Here is a 10,694-nt window from a genome sequence, read left to right as displayed (position 1 = left end):
ATGCTATATTGTTAGGCCAGGATCCTTAATGAATGTTGACAAATGTAGCTTAATTGTAGGCTAATATTATTAATATTTATATTACTACCATCTCTCTCTCTCTCTCTCTCTCTCTCTCTGTCTCTGTCTCTATCACCACAGCCCCAGTAATGCCATTCATTTATCACTTTTATGCTTTATTAATTTAAATTAAATGAATATATTTGTTTGAAATAAATTGCAAAAATAAGATCATGAGACGTAAAATGAGATCATGACGTAAACTGAATTGGTTCTAGCGTGTCATGCAAGAAGATTTGAGCTTTCGTGTTTACCATATCATATTTAATTGATAAGCTCTTAGGTATGTGCGCTGTTCAGTGTTCAATAAAAGTCTAAATTAAATCAGTTGAATGATGAACTCACCAGTTGATCTCTTGAACAAGTCAGGATGAGCAACTGACGAGCGCTTTGGCAGATTTGATGTGTTGCCTTCCATGGCAACACATTATTGAAAGCAAAGTTTGCAGAGTGGTGCATTGAGGTCTGTATCTACACTATTCTCATTACTTTACTAGGCAAAGTAATGCCTTATTTCACTCATACTGCTCTCTCTATTTAATAATTTCGGGCGTGTAAAAACCAGAATGAGCTTCATTTCCACCGTGTTCCTTCGTTTGCCGGTTTCGCGTGACTCGCGTCAGTTTCGGTAGCGCACTGCCGCCTAGTGGAGAACTTCGGAACAGCAGCTCATCAAATACCGAATTTAACAAAATGATGATATTGTACCGTTTGAAATTTATTATATACCGGTATTTTTGCAATACCGGTATACCGCGCATCCCTACTGCAGTGGAAACGCAAAGCGAGCCGAACTGTTCCGCGCCGAGTCGAAGCGTACTGGGCCGAACCGTACCGTACTATGCAGTGGAAAAGCGCCTTTTGTGCGTGTTATATTGACGCTAAAGGGTGTCATGTGCGTTAGATGTATACGCATTGGCAAAAGCGTCAGTATATGATGCCTTGGGACGAGAATGCGTTGGCTGAGAAACTTTCGTCAGCATGTAACGTTTAAGCATACAATGAAAGACAGGTTCATCTGTCAACGTTTACAATAAATTATTTTATTTTATTTAACTCGTATTAAAGTTTGTTTAGAGAGACTTGGCTTGTTGAGTCCACTTTAGACACTCAACTAACTGTAAGTAACTTTGAAACTACATGTCAATTAACTCTCATTAGACTGTTAGTAGACTGGTAGGGTTCAGGATAGTAGAATAAGTTGACATGTAGTTGCAGGGTTGTTGTCAAAATGTCTGTTGAGCATAAAGTTTTAGCAGATATTAAGCAGACAGTCTACTAATTCAAGTTAGTTGACATAGTTACTGTAAAACTATGTAAACATAAAGTTACTGATAGTTAGTATGTCTAAAGTGGACTATCGAAATAAAGTGTTAATAAAAGATTATGGGGACTTTAAATTAACTTCTATGTACATAATGTTCAATTTAAAGTATTAGAGCACATGTACTCTAAAGATTAAGAGCTCTTTACCTCATTTTGCCTCACAACTCTAAGATGCATCACCAAGAGGACTGTCAATGTCTTTTAAATTGTCTAAATCTTGCTCTGCACTTTTTCATGAAATGCTTAGCAAAGTCTTGCGAGATGTAATCCCATTGCAGCCTTGTACATTTACTAAAGTATCATTTCACCATCTGGGCAGAGGATTTTTCTCTTGCTCAAAGCTAGTATCCTTTAGCCTAGTGTCACGCCCGGCTCAAAGCCGTGACAAATAAGTGGAGGACATAAGGTAGTTGGCTTGGTTTTCAGTGCATTTATTAACATAAATAGAAGAATAAACAGAATAGATAAACAATTTAAACAATAATACCATTTCTGTCTGACAAGCGATGTTGAAAACGTCAGACAGAACTAAGATTAAATCATAGCAAAGGAAAACAAAACAAACCCAACACAAAAAAGAACGGGAGCTTCACTCTCACACGTTTGGCAGGCTCAGCAGATCTCAAAAAGCTCCCTAACATTCTCAAAGCCTAAGCTTATATACAGGTGTAGATCACTCGCTAATCCTGCACAGGTGTACAATGTTCCCTTGACACGTCTCCCAGCCACGCCCACAGGTCGACAACAGCGGAGACAATCGGAGACCCGTCACACACACCCCCTAAAAAGAAGAGAGCATAAGGTCTTAATAAAAAAAAAAAAAACAACAACTCCCACAATTCAACTAGTCCAAGTAGCAATAGTTGATTCGGCCTGCAATCCTCCCCAATCCCGTAAACTCTCCCACTTTCAGCAACCTGGTGCCTAGGAAGCAAAATTAAGAAAGAAAAAGATAGACAGTCAGAGAGGATGTAAACTACAAATCCATTAAACACGGGACAAGGCATCAGCAGTTACATTCTCTGTTCCTTTAATATTGCGTATATCCAAGGGGTAACTATGAAGAAACAGACACCATCTCATCAACCTTTGGTTGGGGTTTTGTAAGGAGTGTAAGAAAACTAAAGGATTGTGATCCGTATAGACCACCAAAGGTCCCTCTGACGAGCCAACATACACCTCAAAATGTTGTAACGCCCAAATCAAAGAAAGCGCTTCCTTCTCTATCACAGAATAATTAAGCTGATATAAATTAAACTTTCTAGAGAAGAATCCAATCGGATGATCGATATCATCCTCAGATGTTTGTAACAAGACAGATCCAGCACCCACATTACTGGCATCGACTTGTAACTTAAACGCTTGATCAAAACTCGAAGCTGCCAATACGGGAGCTTCTGTAAGAAGCATTTTACCCGCTCAAACGCTTGTTGACAAAGTGGTGTCCAGATAAAATCCACTCCTCCCTTTAACAAATTTGTCAAGGGCACGGCAGCAGTCGAAAATTTTCGGCAAAAACAACGATAAAATCCCAACATTCCCAGGAATCGCATTAGAGCTTTTTTCGTATTTGGCGTAGGATACTTATCTATCGCCTCAACCTTTGCGCGAACAGGACGTACTTGGCCTCGCCCAACAACCTTTCCCAAATAGGTTACGGTGGCTTTTGCGAATTCGCATTTTGACAAATTCACAGTCAAGGTGGCTAATACAAAACAGTGCTCTAATCCGAACCAAGTGTTCCTCCCAAGTTTGACTGAAAACAACAACATCATCTAAATATACAGCACAGCCACTCAAACCCGTTATCACACGATTCATCAAACGTTGAAACGTTGCGGGAGCATTACGCAAACCGAAACTCAAGTTGTAAGAAAATAACCCTGATGGCGTAATGAAAGCAGAAATCTCCTGAGCTCTTGCGGTTAAAGGCACCTGCCAATAACCTTTTAAAAGGTCAAACTTGCTCACAAACCTAGCATTTCCTACTTGATCTACACAATCCTCAATTCGAGGTAGCGGAAAAGAATCAGGTTTTGTTACGCCATTTACCTTGCGGTAATCCGTACAGAATCTAAATGACCCATCAGGTTTACTCACTAATAAAGAAGGGGAAGCCCAACTGGAAAAGGAGGGTTCTGCGATTCCATTTTTCAACATATACTCGATTTCATCATCCAATTGTTTTCTCTTATTTGCCGAAACTCGATAATAACGTTGACGAATTGGATTTGCATCTCCCACATCAATGTCGTGCTCTATTAGATCTGTACAAGAAGGAGTATCAGAAAATAATGTAACATATTCCTTAATCAAATTCATCAAATCAGACTGCTGTCCATTCGTTAGATGACCAAGCTGAACATCCAAAGAACCCAAGGCTTCTGAATTCCTAAGACGACCTTGAAGAACACAATCTCCTGGATAGATTTCACCTTCCTCCCCGGCCACTGGATTTGAAACCAACTCTACACGGTCGTCATTAACAGAAGAATCTGCAAGCATAACAGGTTTAACAAAGGAATCAGGCAAACTAACTTGGTCTTTTGTCATTTGGTCTTCGAAATCTTTACAAGCATAATAAGGTTTTAACAGGTTTACGTGACATATTCTAGTCTTTTTTCGTCGATTTGGCGTATTTAACAAATAGTTCAAATCAGACATCTTACGAGCAACAGTATATGGTCCGACAAACTTTGCCTGAAATGGCGACCCAACGACCGGCAACAATGCCAGTACCTGGTCACCCGGTTGAAACGGATGCAACTCTGTTCGACGATCAAAGAGTGATTTCATTCGATCCTGTGATTTTCTCAAAGATGACTTCGCCAAATGACACGCCTCATAAACTCGTCTACGAAAATCACTAACATAAGACAAAACATTTTTCGGCGGATCAGACTTTTCCCAGTCAGCAGACAACACAGACAACGGACTCCGCACATCATGTCCAAAAACAAGTTCATTCGGACTGAACCCAGTACTTTCTTGCGCAGCTTCCCGAGCAGCCATCATTAACCAAGGCAGACCACTCTCCCAGTCCTTACCCAATTGAACACAATACGATCTCAAAAGAGACTTTAGCGTTTGATGAAATCTCTCCAGTGCTCCCTGACTTTGAGGATGATAAGCACTGGAGAGACTATGCTGAATCTTAAGTTGTTTCAACACTTGACCAAACACTTTAGAAGTAAAATTACTTCCCTGATCAGACTGTATTATTCACGGTATTCCAAATACTGAAATGAACCCAGTCAGCGCCTTTACAACTAGTTTTGCCGACACAGAACGTAACGGATTTGCAGCAGGATACCTAGTCACTTGGCACATGACTGTAAGTAAATACTCACTGCCTGCTTTTGATTTAGGCAACGGCCCTACACAATCTACAATGAGATGTTCAAATGGTTGACTAATGGCTGGAATCGGAAAAAGAGGAGCAGGCTTTAAAGATTGATTTGGCTTTCCAATAAGTTGACATGTGTGACAAGATTTTATATATTTAGACACATCCCGCTTCAATTTCGGCCAAAAAAACCCGTCTCAACAGTAATTTGTATGTCTTTTTCACTCCCATATGGCCAGAGCTATCATGAGCTGTCTGTAACGCTAGTTGCCGGAGAGATTGAGGAATTACCACTTGCACCACGGGATCACCCAATGCAAACTCTGCCTGTGGCACCCATTTGCGAACTAGCAAACCCCCATCTAGGTAATACCCAGATGAAAGATTCTCGATTGTGTCACATGATACAACCCGGTCAAATAATTCACCAAGAGTTGAGTCAGACTTTTGTTTTTCAACCAATTCATCACGCGACACTGATAGGATTGATGGGACTTCTAACATTTCCTTCACCTTCTTAGACTCATGTTTTTCCTCAACTTGTGTTTTACTCATGGATCGTGTTATCACACAAGTGGGTAACAAACCTGCACAGTTCAAACTCTCACCGCCATCTGGCTTCAAGACCACCGGGCATGATGCAACCACTAGATGTGGAGAGTCATTCTGCCACACTCGATCACCAGCCAAGTCATTCCCCAGAATTACCTGTATTCCCTCCACAGGCAAGCAGGAACGAACAGCCACCTCCACTTCTCCCTGGACCAATACAGAATGCAAAATAACTTTATGCAGAGGAACAGACATAACATTCAAGCCAATGCCCTTAATCAGCACATTACTTCCAGTAAAGAATCAGCTGAAAACGGTAAAACAGACTCTAACACAAAGGTTTCTGATGATCCTGTATCACGTAGAACCTTTACTGGTATGGTTTTTGCGGAATTTACCAACCTAACCGACCCTTCTGTAACAAAAGGAGTAAATGTTGAACCACACGGCGAGCAAGTTTTCTGCACATTATTCACTGTTGAAGTAGACACAGCCAAAGCCACAGACTTTGCAGGAGACCAAGATTTAGATTTCACATTGTCAGCTTTTGCTTTCAACAAGGGACAATCATTCTTCCAGTGACCAAACTCATGACAGTAATTACACATATTCTCTCTGTCTTTCTCTTCAGAGCTATACAATTGTCTGCTGGATAACTCATTGCCCAACCTAATAAGTTTGTTAGCACTTCGCCATGGCTCTCTTCTGAAATTCTCTCCACTCGATCTGTAACAAAAAACAGTTTTATGAGACAACAAATATTCATCAGCCATGACGGCCGCCTCATACGCAGTATCAGGTTTACGCTCGTTAATGTAAGTTCCAATGCGATCTGCAATGGAACTCTTGAATTGTTCAAGTATCATTAACTCTTTTAAATCGTCAAGTGTTTTTACATCAGACGCTACACACCAACGATTAAAATAAACCGAAATATCGTGTACAAATTCAACATACGTCTGTTCTTCACCTCTCTTCCAGGATCTAAACCGTTGTCTATAGGCCTCTGGTACTAGTTCATAAGCCCTCAACACTGCTGCTTTTACAGCTTGATAATCAGAAGCATCCTCTACACTGAGGGAAGAATACGCTTCTTGAGCTCTGCCCGTAAATACAGACTGCAACATAAGAGTTCGCTCTTCATCTGGCCAACGTTGTGCATCTGCCACACGTTCAAACAATAAAAAGAAACGCTCAACCTCTTTTTCATCAAATTTAGGAATCAACCTCATGTTTCTCACCGTATCAAACTTGCATGAACTTGAATCGCCTGCTGCTTCTCCCGTAAGAGAAAGTTTACCATCCCTTATTAAATCCAAACGATACCGTTCAAGTTCCAATTGTTGTTGCTGTAATTTGACCTTAGAGATTTCAATGTGATTTTGTGCTTCTAATTGTTTCTCTTTAATCTCTGCTTGAATTAACAATAATTGCTTTGGTTGTTCAAACGTCAAATGAGACTGTGCTGATGACGCACTTGTGTCTTCTGAAGATTGAGACTCTAAAATACGGCGTTCAACTAACTCTGTCTTTACCAAGGCTTTAATTTGATCTTTTAGACGTTTATCTTGACTCGTGAGATTGATTTCATAATATTCTGCAAGTTCTAATAATTGATCCTTGGTCAAGTCATTTAACAAGCTCTCAGACGGTGCGTCAACAAATTTCTCAACGTATGAGGACATTATGAGTCACAAATGGCTACTATCCTATCAAGGATATCCCTCTAAACCTACATAGGGAAAAAGCCTAAACCAAAACACCTTCTTCAAACTTAGTAGCCAATAGTTACCAAATAAAACTCCCGTAACCTGCCAGAACAACCAAACCAACCATTAACACCTTCCACAAATTTTATTTAACGAAAATGATCGAATAAATAAATAAATAATTAAATTCTAACTAAATAAATTTATTCCAACAAATAATAAACCTCAGTTTACCACATTAACAAAAAACCCAATAGACGAATAAACTTCTCTTGCCAAATCAAACGCACTTGATCAAATTTCTAACAAACTACGAACAAAACTTTATCAAATTGGCTGGACGAGCCCCCATATTTGTTACGCCCGGCTCAAAGCCGTGACAAATAAGTGGAGGACATAAGGTAGTTGGCTTGGTTTTCAGTGCATTTATTAACATAAATAGAAGAATAAACAGAATAGATAAACAATTTAAACACTAATACCATTTCTGTCTGACAAGCGATGTTGAAAACGTCAGACAGAACTAAGATTAAATCATAGCAAAGGGAAACAAAACAAACCCAACACAAAAAAGAACAGGAGCTTCACTCTCACACGTTTGGCAGGCTCAGCAGATCTCAAAAAGCTCCCTAACATTCTCAAAGCCTAAGCTTATATACAGGTGTAGATCACTCGCTAATCCTGCACAGGTGTACAATGTTCTCTTGACACGTCTCCCAGCCACGCCCACAGGTCGACAACAGCGGAGAAAATCGGAGACCCGTCACACTAGAAATCTAGACGCACCCTAGCGGCAGCAAAAATTATTTTGCAGCCAGTGTGGTCGAGCGACTCTCCATAGACGTTTTAGCAGGAAAAACCAAACTCTGGTCAGGCCAATCACATCGTGTATAGAGTCGGCGGGCGGGCTTAACATAATGACGACAGAGTTGCGAAAGTTCACTGCTACTTGAAAACACAGAATGGCTGCTGCTGGCGATCAGCTGTCTTTCGATTCGGCTTTGACCGCGACTCTGGATGATTTGAACTTAAGCTTTTCTTTGAAACCAGAACAAATAACGGCACTTGAGTCATTTAAAAATTTTGCTGTCATTTTGCTGACTGGATCCGTTAAAAGTTTAATATATCAACTTGCTCCACTGGTGGGAAAACACATGGGACTCAGCCGTCACCTCCTTCGTTGCTCTGATTGGCTGTAGTGCTATCCAATTGCATGCAGAGAGAATTTTAAAGACCACCGTTTATCCCAACCCTCGGATTGAGCCGTGTCAATGATGAGTTCCCAGACCTAACAGTTATTTGTCTCAATTTTAAAAAAGGCAGTTCTAGCAATTTGGGCAAATGGTTTAATTCTAGCTATGTATCACGTGTGCAATAGACTCTATGCACGATCGCTTCCGAATTTGTCTCAGCATGCCCAGTTACATCCGGTGCTGCGTCAGTCTACGGCCAGAAGCCGGTTTTGCGTTAGGTGGAGATAGCGTCAAATTACACCCGCTGTTTACAAAAACTTTCTGCGGTTAACGTGAATGATGTTAACAACACTGTGAGACAGTTAGCTGTCACACATTAGAGTAAAAAAGAGAAGTTATTTAAATTATATATTTCGAGCTATATCAACAACTTTGAGGGTGAGTATTCTCTCATATCGTGCGAAATCCGACTAGCGAATCAGTTTCTAAAATCGTTGTCTCCGTTTCTGAGAAAATGAATTTTATTAAAGTGTTGCCGCCATATACTTTGCCTGCAGAACGTGCTAGTGGAAGTTAAGAAGTTGGTTGAGGTTCTTTCTGACATACGTCAGCAGGGTTCGTGCATAGAGCGTATTCATAAGAAGAGAAAAGCAACGCAACGCAACGAATCTTCCTGAGTGGAGCGTCTCGGTATGTGGATTCCCTGACGGAGATAGAGGGAAGACGACAGAAAGAACTGAACTTCGGCATCACACGCATTTCCCCTCTAACTCAATCTGACACCATGTCCTTTAGGCCTGCTCACCTCACCTCCGCAGTGCTGAAGAGGCACTATAACGCCCAGTACTAGTTTGCTCAGCCGGTTGACGTGAGAGGCCGTTTGTGAAGCGTGCCAACAGCACAGCTCGGAACAAGCTGAGTGTGTTTGAGCAGCTGGCACTGTCATTCATCCTGACACCGCTTGTGCTCATTGTGAGCCACAGCCAAATGACAAAGCTCCAAACCTTTGTATATCATTGACTGTAAGAGAATGAGTCAATTAGAGCTGTTTGTCAGCGCAGAAGCAATCATTAAAAGCCAGTGGCAGATACACTTAGTACGGACTACCTTCCTGCATATTCTTCATGAATATGCAAACACTTTCTGTTTTCGAGAAGGAACTTTTCTTTGTTTTTTTTGTTGTCAGGTAGGCCTACCTTACTCTGTCCTCAAAGAACATCACAACAGACAGTGGAAAGTGGTGGAAAACAGACCCGAGGCAAGGTGAACTTGATGAGGAGGCTTTCATCATGGAAGTAAACAATCAAAAACAAAATGTTATTTTTGTGTGTGTCATTTAGATGACTATAATTGATAATACAGCAGAAAATATAAAATTCTTAGAAGCTCAACGTACAAAAGACTTAGCAAAAGACTGTACTTCCCTCTACTGGTGATTTTGTGTCTTAAACTACAAAACTTTTTTTTCGCTTGCTCCTTGTCCACCAGCTACTCAGTCATCTGCTGTAATGCTACTGTTTTCCCTCAACACTGTAACATCGAGCCTAAACATTAACATATATGTGGTCACATGTGTTGCTTCTGTGAATGTTTGACTAGAGAAAATCTGTTGAACATTTCCACCAACGATTGCCCTGGGGGTAAAAAAAGAGACAGTTCATTGGACATCTATTCATCTTTTGTGAACCCTTGAGATGACCAGTCAGTCTATTTGAGCTGGGTCAACAAGTTCAGTAACCCTATGACAGACAAGAACCTCCATGTAAAAATTACAATATGTGAATGAGATACCTGAATTGATTTGTGTATGAGGGCAGATAACTGCAGGGTTTGCCAGAGCAGGGGGTCCTATCTCTGTTTGCTTTTTACAATAGTTACCGCTTCCTAACATTCTTTGAATGCCACTGAGTATTGACTTACATGATGTTCTTCAAAGAAATACTAACATTTAACAGAAAACTTCTTTCCTTTTCGGTGTTATTGCTCTCTTTGCAACTTATGTTTCAGTCTAAAATCGGTAAACAGACAATATGATTTTCAGTCAGGCCTTGTTAAAGCTTGTTTAACCCGGATTCACTTTTTAGATTTGGATGTCTTCCAACAGATAACCACAACTGGAGCAAGTACCATCTGTTAAATGTCACTGATGGCTCAGTAGATTTACATGAACTTTGGAACACCATTCAGAGAAAGTTAAAGGATTTTCATCTAAAATGTGTGGGAGTATTAGACCGAATATTCTGTGGAAACGCATTGAAAATTAAAATTAGAGTCCTAATTTTATACAAAATATGTCAAAAGGAGTTACATTAACATAATGGCAATGTTTCAACATCTCCACTTACACATTTTTTTTTTTTTTTTTTTTACAAATAAATATATATTGAAATCATCCCTGACAGTAAATATTTATTATAAAAGTCAAGACAAGTTTTTCTAGGCTTAATTTAAAATTCAAACTGTAAAATAGTAGCAACCGCAGAAAATGAAAACAGCAGAAATGAAGAG

At 40.1% G+C, this 10,694-nt stretch overlaps 1 long non-coding RNA gene across 1 annotated transcript; it reads right to left on the bottom strand.

Annotated features, from left to right (window-relative positions):
* Positions 1-1,803: 1,803 nt before the first annotated feature.
* LOC120475227 (uncharacterized) lies at positions 1,804-10,629 on the bottom strand. The gene is made up of 2 exons (XR_016155176.1): positions 9,583-10,629; positions 1,804-9,467 (listed from the first exon to the last, which is right to left on the bottom strand). It is a non-coding gene; the product is annotated as an uncharacterized LOC120475227 (long non-coding RNA).
* Between the last annotated feature and the right edge of the window lie 65 nt (positions 10,630-10,694).

This window comes from Pimephales promelas, chromosome 3 (genome assembly GCF_988280905.1).
Source record: "Pimephales promelas chromosome 3, fPimPro1.hap1.1, whole genome shotgun sequence".
Lineage (NCBI taxonomy): Eukaryota > Metazoa > Chordata > Actinopteri > Cypriniformes > Leuciscidae > Pimephales > Pimephales promelas.
This window is presented reverse-complemented; position numbering and strand designations above follow the sequence as displayed.